This window comes from Crassostrea angulata, chromosome 8 (assembly GCF_025612915.1).
Source record: "Crassostrea angulata isolate pt1a10 chromosome 8, ASM2561291v2, whole genome shotgun sequence".
NCBI classification, from domain to species: domain Eukaryota; kingdom Metazoa; phylum Mollusca; class Bivalvia; order Ostreida; family Ostreidae; genus Magallana; species Magallana angulata.
In genome coordinates this window covers 39,850,733-39,861,714 of record NC_069118.1, presented here as the reverse complement: position 1 = coordinate 39,861,714, position 10,982 = coordinate 39,850,733, and the positions used below count along the sequence as shown (strand labels likewise).

The 10,982-nt window shown below is 33.7% G+C and overlaps 1 non-coding gene across 1 annotated transcript; it reads right to left on the bottom strand.

Moving 5' to 3' along the window:
• Positions 1-73, bottom strand: Trnak-cuu (transfer RNA lysine (anticodon CUU)). The gene has a single exon. It is a non-coding gene; the product is annotated as a tRNA-Lys (tRNA).
• Between the last annotated feature and the right edge of the window lie 10,909 nt (positions 74-10,982).

Here is a 10,982-nt window from a genome sequence, read left to right as displayed (position 1 = left end):
CGCCCAACGTGGGGCTCGAACCCACGACCCCGAGATTAAGAGTCTCGTGCTCTACCGACTGAGCTAGCCGGGCTGGTGATAAACCTTATATTGGCGTTGTCAATTTAGCTCACCTGTGTCTTTTGCGTTATTTCAGTTAATATCTAATTATCTCCAACCGAAGTATTCGTAGATAACATTAGTTTGCTTTGACATCAAAATGTTAATGCCAAATGACACTCAAGATACTTACTTTTAGGATAAACCAGCAACCCCTCTCATTTTCTTGATAATATATTTGCTTATTACATGCTTTCACAATACCTACTGGTGATTTATTTTCCGTTTTAGGGGACTAGGAAGTTAACAAATTAACCATCAAATATCCATAAAACTTTTAAATATTATATTTATGGGCAAAAACTGATGTTTCCTGAACTAAAAATTTTCTCAAAATATATTCTTTCCTTTAAAATCTAAACATTCTTATAACTTTATTCAACGCTATTTGTGTAAAGGAGGTAAATATAACTTGAAAATTGTCACGGCCATCGAACCCTCTTAACTACTTACGTTGTGATAGTGTGTCATGTACCAATGAGTACATTGATAAATCATTGGACCAACCATTGTGTGCAACCTACATGTAAGTTAAACTTGAAGACCACCATGCATTAGTAAATGAAACATTACTAGACAATGTAATTGTTCGACACATTACGTAAACTATTCAAGGAAGAACCAAACGAATGCAAAGCAAATCAAAAATAGCCTTATACTAAGGCTCTAGTGCCAGCAGTCATCTGGATTTAGAACGTTTTGAATGCTAATATCTTTAATTTGATAAACAGACTGTTAGAAATATTTAGAAATATAATTCAACAAATTCCTATTGTCAAGACGTATATTTCTAATAGCCTTGTGAGCATCAAGCATTGTACTCGACGTGGATATGTAGATATCGGCTTTTCTTAAATTCTTTAAAGTCTTCATGAAACATACATGTGGTGGTGAACATAGTAATGCTATTCTTTAAACTGCATAATGAATTTACCCTGATGTTTAGACAAACCTTAATAATTAATCGCATGTTATCACTTCTACACACATCAACAATATTTTGCTGCATTTTGACGGGCTCTGTGGATTTCTTTATCCACGTATGGACTCTTTCATAAGGCACCGTTTCCGACCCATAAACTCTCTCCAATGCAGTAGAAATTACCAAATTAAACAGTTTTACATAAGCTCTATTTTTTTTTTCAATATTCTCAACCTGTTTCCAAATCATTTATTAATTAGTGGTCAACGGCTGGCTTTATTGAAACGACAATTAGTTTAGAAGGCTAGTATTTATACCGTTTGAAAAGCTTTGAATAGAGCAATTAAATAGTATCAAAATGCAAAATATTGTAAAAGCGTCATCGCTTTTTGATGCAAAACGGATACCAAGCAGCCCTCGTATAGATTTGCATAACAATAATTTTGATTGGGTTCGAACCCCTCAATACTTTACACTTTCAAATATACAATCACGATTTATTTAAAAGAGGTTCAACGATTTTTAACAAGTATCATTGCCTTCAACCTTTCTACAAATATTATATCTAAGAATTAGTTGTAACTAATCCAATTCTGTACTGGATCAAAAATAGAGGTTCGATGATTTTATATATCTATAAATAAACATAAACATCAAGTTTAACTGAGCACATTTTTTTGCTATGTTTCGGTTGATAATGACTGATGATACTTCGGTCGTGAGCCAGACGTCTTACCTAGAACCTATCTCTTTTATCCTTTTCCAGTAACATCGTTCTTGAACCATTTTCCCAGGATAAATGAGCTTAAGAGACTTTCAAAATAAGGTGACCCTTTATATGACGCTTTGTCTGAGGACAAGAATCAGTCACTCTGTGATAATCGAGACAGGTGCCTCGTAAAAAGAATTATGCTGAGCAAAAAACTGTTGCGTTTGCCTGTGCAAAACATCTTTAGAAAATGGTACAATTGTTGGAAAAGTACTGCAAAGAAGATGCAGTTCGTTCTTTGCAAAGAACATGTGCATTGGTGACATTCTATGCCGAAAATGCAGGAGGACGGTTTAGAGATCACAAAGAAATGGGGGGGGGGGGGTCAATTAGAGTTTTCCGTCAATGCCATCCCGGCATCTGGTAAGTCGCATCTGTTAATACATGTACGTACGGAAAAGAGTTCAATTGAATGTACACTGAATGGTTATAATGTTCAAACAACTCGTAAAAATCCTTCTACATCTACAAATATTACTTTTCCTATTTCTGGTTGAAAAACCATGTCGATATGCATTGTTATATTTGTAATGATTAAATGGATTTTTCCACTAGAGCATTTATTTATATTATATTACCTTTTTTATTTTGAAAAATGTGCTTGTCCCCATAGACCTTAATGCAATCTTTATTAAATGATTACTGATAACATTTTTGAAAAGTTCTCTTTGTAAATTCTTTGCTACTCTAAATTTGCCTCAAATTAATGTCAAAGTATTTAAAAGATGGTGGATGTTCAGTGTTAGAAAACAAGGTCCTAATATGGGTGGGATAACTCAAGTAAGTAAGGGGTATGTATTTGTATACATTTGCAAACCAATATTTAGAAATAAATAGTTTTGTTAATAATAAAAGATTCTTAACTCAGATTTAAAAGGCGCTAAATGAATTTAAGTTGACAAGGTACGAACCACTCGAATTTCAAATTTACATTTAGTTATATCCTTGCAGGAGAAACAATGATTCTTGTCAGATATTTTATTTTCCCTCATTTCACTTTAGGAAATAGTCCTAGGCTAGGAAAACTTCAAATACGAGATATTTAAGTCCATTTAATAAAAATAAAACCAAAAATTTATAAAATCTACTCGGAGTGATTGAAGGTCGATGTTTTTTTTATTTCGTTATATAATTCATTATATGACACTACTGGCTCTAAAAACGCCTGTCCGTATGAAAATCCCCTGTCTTCCCCTGTCTTCCCCTGTCACCCCCTGTGTTTTCACTGTCATCCCCTGTACATTCCCCTGTGTGCCACTGTACAGAGCCCCTGTACACCCTGTCATCCCCTTTGCGCCCCTGTACACATCCCCTGTGTGCCACTGTAAGCCCCTGTCACCCCCTGTACGCCCCTGTCATCCCCTGTAAGCCACTGTATACCCCTGTGCATGCCACTGACATCCTCTGTACGGCTTTTTACTGTTTAATTTTTCAATATTATTTCTTAATTCAACTTTTGAAATCACATATGTTATATTTTTGAGCTATAAGTCAATATTTGCACTTAACAGCGCCGAATCACAAGACACACTGTTATTGTAATTTTAAAATCATGTTTTATAGTTAATAATTTATTGATACTTAAATAATCATGCTAACAACTAAAGACTTGAGATTCACTGGGTGGTATACCTCAGGTGCGGGCGGGATTATTTATGATATTGGGTGTGAAAGCCCTCAGGGTATGAAGTCCCCTAGAGCTCGGGAACATCGCCACTCCCTATATGTTTTAAAAACAGACATTGAAAATTTGACACAGAGTGATTTATTTATTTTCTAAATTTATCTAAAGATATATGTACACTTTACTTATAAATAATCATATGATTCTTAGTAATAAACATTACAATAGAAACTGTAAGATCAAGCGCGGCACATGATTTTTTTTAATTTTGTATATATCTAAACATATAGGTGCACACTAAAACCAATAAATCAGTCAGAATGTAGAATTTATAATCTGCTATGTAACGATAGAGTACACCTTTCTTCTTTTTCTACCAAGTTCTTAATTATACCTTTATTAATTTCCTTTGAATAGCAAAATTCAGCATCAATAGCTTGTATAAGTTTAAGAAATAATTATATAAGCCTAAGAAATTATTTAAGTATGTTTGTTTACAATGTTTCTGACCGGTGTCGTATAATTAAAGGTCCGTCCCGTAAAAGGATCCGGACCTTATAAGAAGAGGTCCGCCTAACATGAAAGGTCCGAGGTATACATTTCATTTCTATCTTTTTAATTTCGAGAGTTTTAATTTTAATTCAAATTTAAGTCCCAAAGTGGAGGATACCAATTAATTTATCTTTTTAATTATTCATGTATACATGTATTTTTATAATTTCTGTTACTTTGATTAACATATTAACATATTACAATCAGCACCCATAATCAACCCAACCACCCAGCTTGAACCATTACATGATATGCTCTCTCTCTCTCTCTCTCTCTCTCTCTCTCTCTCTCTCTCTCTCTCTCTCTCTCTCTCTCCTGGTGTTTCCATCATGATGATGTGTCTCTCTCCATAACTAAATAGCAATATGTAATATTTGATTAATTTGAGCACTAAAAAGCAACTTTACGGGATAAGTATGGCTTATTCTATCTTCTTAATATTCATTTTAATAATAAAAAAAGTTTCTAATATTTAACACATTCATTTTAGGTCTTCGCCATTAAGAATGTAAACAAAATATTTGTTTACATAGCAAAGAATTGTAAGCTCAGTAAATCACTGATAACTTAACGAATGACACTCGAATTTTGGCTGCCTATCAAAATTGCCTTAATGAAGTATTGTATACATTAAAATCGGAAAAATAATTTTTGACCGAAATCGTGACCATGCCCCTTTGAAAAGAATAACATACGGAATTTGACATATGTACAGAGAAAAAAAATACTACCAAGTTAATTTTTGTTTAAAATATTTGTACATGTAAATTGCATTAACTGTTTTGAATCACTCAGATATCCCCTAAACATTAGTTTTCATTTTAATATTGTCAAAGAAAATTGAGAGAGAAGTTAAGATATACAAGTGGAGATAAAAACATCATAAATAGATCCTATAAATTATTGTTGTTAAAAGAAATATCTTCTCAAGGGAATTCAATGCATTTCTATCTCTTACATTAAAGATAAATATATGTAAATACAGTTCGAAATTTTGTTATTACAGCGAGTTTTCATGATTTTATTGCAACTGTGACACTACTTTTGGAGCAACCCTCTTATCAATCCTACAGTGTTGTGTATTTGGTGATCTGCAAAGTGTAAATGTCTCCGAATGCTATTCATGTAAAAGTCTCATTTAACGTCAAGCTCGAAATGATGTAGAGATAATTTGATGATTTTTTTTTCATTTATCACTAGCTCCGATTACAGAATGTCATAATTTTTCTCCACTTTTCCCTTTAAACTAAATCATTATTTAATTTTTTATGTAAAGAAATGCATCTAATTTCATGAGGTTTTGAAACGTGAAGTAGTAAAACAAATTAAAATGGTGCCTTAAAGGCGCTCAGACAGCAATCTGAAGATAATTGCTAGGCAGTTTACAAATATATTTCTGCATCAAAACGCTTTGTATCATAGCAATTTTATCACAAATTATATACCTTCTATCTTTTTTTTGAAACCTTAAAAGAGAGAGAGAGAGAGATTATAAATTAACAAATTATCAGACTTTTAATCCTTTTTTAAATACATTACCTTCAGTCAGTCAAAAGATGCTTGTTAATTATAAGTACATTGTACATGTATCATCTTATTAATTTCTTTTAACTTTTCACGCCCTTAATAGTTACCACAGTTACGTATACACTACTAAGTATATTATGAATGTATACGTCCAGGTAATGCACATGTGCGACCTTTTAGTAATAACCTTAAAATAATGATGGATTCTACCTAAAGACGTATGAATTGTTAGTATATTTTCATACGTTCCTGATCTATTGAAAATTAAACAAATCACGAGGAAAAAAGACGATATTGGTTATGCAGAACACTACAGTGGAGCCTTTTTTCTCTCTCAGATTAGGGGTGTATTCTGATTAGGTAAGGTGTGAATGCCTGCAGGGCTTCACTTACCCGTGTGTACCTGTCGTGAAATCCTCCGCTAATCCGTATATACACCGAAAGAGATTTAAAAACAAAGGGACTAAATAGTGTGTTCAAATTATTGTCAAAATACTCATGTTTTTATTTTATTTTTTTTACTCAGATTCTAAACAATTTGTCAAAATCTAATTCGCTATCAATATTTAATATTCCACAAATAATTTAGTGATACGGCTAAACTGTAATGTACCATACGCTAATGGCCGACTGTTTATATTAACAAAGACATATTTTAGATGTAAATGCACATGAGCAAAAAGAATAACTCTGAGATAAATTGCAATAAGTGATTACGGGTACTAGGACCATTTCATATAGGGGAAAGCCGGACCTTAAATATATAACATTAAAGGTCCGGCAGGACCATTTTACGGACCGGACCTTAAATTATACGACATCGGCTTATTGGACTCTTGAATTGACTTTAAACTGATGATTTTTTCTCATAATCAATTTCAATAATTTCTAAAATCTAATTTTCATATCTTAATTTACTGCAGAGCGGAAGCTCATTAATTGCCAGTGAACAGAAATCCCCTGCAAAGGTCAGAACATGTAACTGTGTTTTTTATACATGTAGGAGGTTATATAGATATTGAGAAATTTAAAAATGAGAGAGAGAGAGAGAGAGAGAGAGAGAGAGAGAGATTGCATTCAATTTAATTTTGAATTAAATTTGTGTATTATATAATTTACCCGGGAAGTAATTTCCTTATAAGTAAACATGCAATCCTAATTTCATCACCTATTCTTTATCATTCCACGGCCCTGTCAGAACAGACACAACATACATGTAAATGTAGAACTAGTGTTTTCTATACATGTAGCCTAAGGATTTTATATAGATACTGAGAGAGAGAGAGAGAGAGAGAGAGAGAGAGAGAGAGAGAGAGAGAGAGAGAGAGAGAGAGAGAGAGAGAGAGAGAGAGAGAGAGCTTGCATTGATTTTAAAATAAAAGTTACTACTAGTTTACCCGTGAATTAATTTCCTAATAAGTAAACATGCAATCCTAATTAATTAATTTATAAAACCATTTCTCTATAATTATTTAGATAAACTTAAACCTGTCAAATTGATTTTTAATTCATCAATGTTTTATTCTACACCAGAACAATTGATCAAAACACTTGAAGACACCTGATTAACAACGAGCTGATTGAAGCCACAGTTTTCAAAGGAGAGGATGTTGATATTTTTCCACTTGATCAGTGATTATATAATATAGCCACTGTACACAGCCCTTCTTGACAATTTGCAGTGCAAGGTAGCGTGATAGGGGAAAAGAGATGAAAGACACACGTGTACATGTATATATATACACACACTTCCTTAGATCTAAATGGTCGGTCAGTGATCATATGATAGCTATATACATTGTATACAGCCCTTTTTGAAAATTTGCAGTGCACGGTAGCGAGATTGGAAAAATGAGGTGACAGACACACGTGTACTTGTATATACACACACGTCCTCAGGTCTGGATGCTCGGTATAGCTACACAATAATGCAATATGTTGTTTAAACACCCCTTAATACTTTTTACCCAGTCAGTCAAGAGAAGAAACAAGAAATTGAAAATTTCGATTTTTCAGTTCTGAGAATTTAGAGCTTTAGATGCCGAACATTATTTGGCACGGTGATATGAATTAAAACTGTATTATAATATTGCTCTTTTATATTTTTCATTTTTCAAATCAAATCAATTTTAAATAAATGTAAATTTGTATATTTTTCTAATCCGAAACCCCGAACATTGTTTAAGATAAAGCATGTCTGTATATAAGTCACCCCGTTACCGGCATTTGTATACAGTCATGCATTAAATCATTCATTGACCGTATCATTGCTCTATATGCATGAGGACAATTCTATACAATAATGCATATAAATAACTAAACTGGAAAATGCACACTTATAGAAGTTAAAAGTGTCAATGGACTGGTCTAATCCCCCCTTCCGACCAAAATCAACTCTCTCTCTCTCTCTCTCTCTCTCTCTCTCTCATGATTTATCAAAAAAATTGCTGCATGACAGCAAATACAAGCGATTTGCATGTACATGAACTTCTTAAAAACTATTTAATTTTATGCATCATTACACTGGGCAAAACAGTCAAAATTTAGGTGATCATATTTTATCGTTTTGATCGGTGTTGGTTATCTGCGCATGCTGATCTTGTTGTGTTATGATGCGCTTTAGCTCAGGCAGGTTACATGGCACAGAACAGTGAAGATTTCACGCACTCCTCCACTTATTTTTCTTTCATTTTTTTTTTTTTTACAAATTACAGAACACGGTCATTTGTTTGAATGCATGTAATAGAATAAGCGGTTTATCGGTATACAAGTAAATCTTGATTTGTTTAAATGTTGAGTCATAATTATTCAAGTTTGTAATAATATTGCCCTCTATGAAATGAAAAAAAAAACAAGCACCGTCTAAAGCATGAGTGCTTGATATAAAATTTTAAATCCGAATTAATTAAAAGCTATTTATTTACTTAGCGAGCAGTTAAAGACCGTACAGGGGATGTCAGGGGCATGCACAGGGGTATACAGTGGCTTACAGGGGATAACAAGGGCGTACAGGGGGTGACAGGGGTTTACGGTGGCACACAGGGGATGTGTACAGGGGCGCACAGGGGATGACAGGGTATACAGGGGCTCTGTACAGTGGCACACAGGGGAATGTACAGGGGATGACAGTGAAAACACAGGGGGTGATAGGGGAAGACAGGGGATTTTCATACGGACAGGCGTTTTTAGAGCGAGTAGTGCTACTTCATGTATTCATTACGTTTTACAAGTTATAATTCAGATGAATTTTTAAAAATACATGTTGAAACCTTTTTTTTTCAAATACAAAGCTCCTAAAACCGCAAAAGCGACCTTTTACGTCATATTTTCCTCCGCTGGCCACTTTTAAATGTGAGTAATAATTATGTCTCCCCTTTCAACATATTGTTTTTGTCGACTTTCTTCTTCTTCTTCTTCTTCTTATTAAGGTCTTCCGTTTCCAACGGAAGACCTTATTGTCATTGCTTTGTTTCTTTTTCCCTATTATTAGGGTCTTCCGTTTCCAACGGAAGACCCTATTGTTTTTGTTAGGTTTCTTTTTCTCTATTTTTCACTATTATTATTCTTTTTTTTCTTAACATTTTTCTTAAAACTCAAATATCTCAAATATGCTACAACGGATTTTTATGAAAATTACACGAATAATACAAATTATCAAGGTCTTTTACCATGTACATTTTTGTTGATGACGTCACTTCCGGTCGGCCGTTATATTCGTTTTTCTTTTTGTAAAAAGTGATCTTGTCCTCCCTTTTTCGCAAAAACGATTAAAGATAGAAAATTAAAAGTTTCAGGAATGATAGATTTTTTAATTTCTAGGGCCGATCAGGTAAAACTACGATCGCCCGTCACTTCCGGTCCGCTCAAACAGCATTTTTGGAAAATTGTGTTTTAAAATTTTTTTAAATCAAATAATCTACAATTTTTTTCCATCAGAATAGGTTTTAAACTTATCAAATTTTAATATGAGCAGGTCGTCCGTCACTTCCGGTCGTCACCGGAAGTGATTATAATATTTCGATTTTTGGAATTTAAAAGCATATACGTTTTGTTGACATTTTTGTACTGAATGCAAAACTAAAAACCGTTTTAAAATCGGACAACGCATTGCGGAGTTATTGAAGTTTAAAAATGACGTTTTCCGGAAATCTGCATTTCGCAGTGTAGGTTGAAAAATGAGTTTAAAAGGAAGTTAATATGATAGTAAATCGTACCAAATGTCAACAGTTTAATTGAACCCTATCAATTCAAAATCAAACGAAAGACCCACTTGTTGCTCGCAACAAGGTGCTTTCAGGTAATTCAGGCATTCTCGAAAAATTAAGCGTCAAAATTCTGAAGCGAGAGTCTGAGTAGCTCAGTCGATAGAGTCGTGGACATGGCCCAGGTGACCCGGGTTCAAGCCCCGAATGCCGCAATTTTGTTTTTTACTATTTTTCGCTTAGATCTACGATTTTATCTTTGAAGTGATAAGTTTAATCTAATCTATTCAAAAATCGGACGGAAGACCCATTCGTTGCTCGCAACGAGATCGTGTCTAGTTATTCTTGTTTTTTTTTCTTACGCATTTTTGTGCAGGCGATTTCTCGCAGATGGCTCAATCGATTTTCATAAAACTTTCAGATCCGATAGATATTTATTTGAACTAAAAACAATTTTTTTAATTTTGATGACGTCACTTCCGTTCTTAAGATAATGACGTTTTAGCGATTTTCAGAGGGTCGGCTTGTCCAGGGATCTCCTCCTAAACGGTAAACGATCTTGAGTTCAGACTTTCAGGGATTGTAGACAAGAGATTGTAGATGTGCTATTTGGCATTCATATTTGTCATGCTTAAACGGCGTTAAAGCTCGCCTGGTCCCGAAAATCGAGACTAAAAAAACGTCGTAATTTTTCATGGATTTCTTAGTTTATCTCTTTTCTGAAAAATATTTTGTTAACACATGTTATGCAAAAAAAGTTTATATTTACAAGACCTTTCATTTGATATCAAGAAAAAGGGGCTGGTCCTTAAAATCAGGGGACATAAGGGCTCTGAAATCTTTCATCTGTAGCCCTTTACTGAGGGATATTTTGTGAAAAGTTATAGAAGCAAATATGTTTATTTAACAGTTATATATCCAAGGAATGTAATGATTTTATTATGTGTTACGTAATTAGGGGTTTTTAGGGGCCAAAAGTCCAACATTTTGATCACATATATCTCAGAAAGGAAAAATATTTTGAAATGCAGTATTGAAGAAAAGATGCTTAGAATGATGTACTAAATAATATGCTATTTTCAAAATTTCGTTAAACGGCCCCTATAAGGAGTTAAGGGATCAGCCCCTAAAATGTTCGTTCCCATATATCTCAAGAACGGTAACGAATTTATTAACAGTTGTTGAACAAAATGGGTTGGGATTTAAATGACCTTTTATTTGATATCAAGAAAAAGGGGCTGGCCCCTAAAATAAGGGGACCAAAGGGCTCTAAAGTCTTTTGTCTGT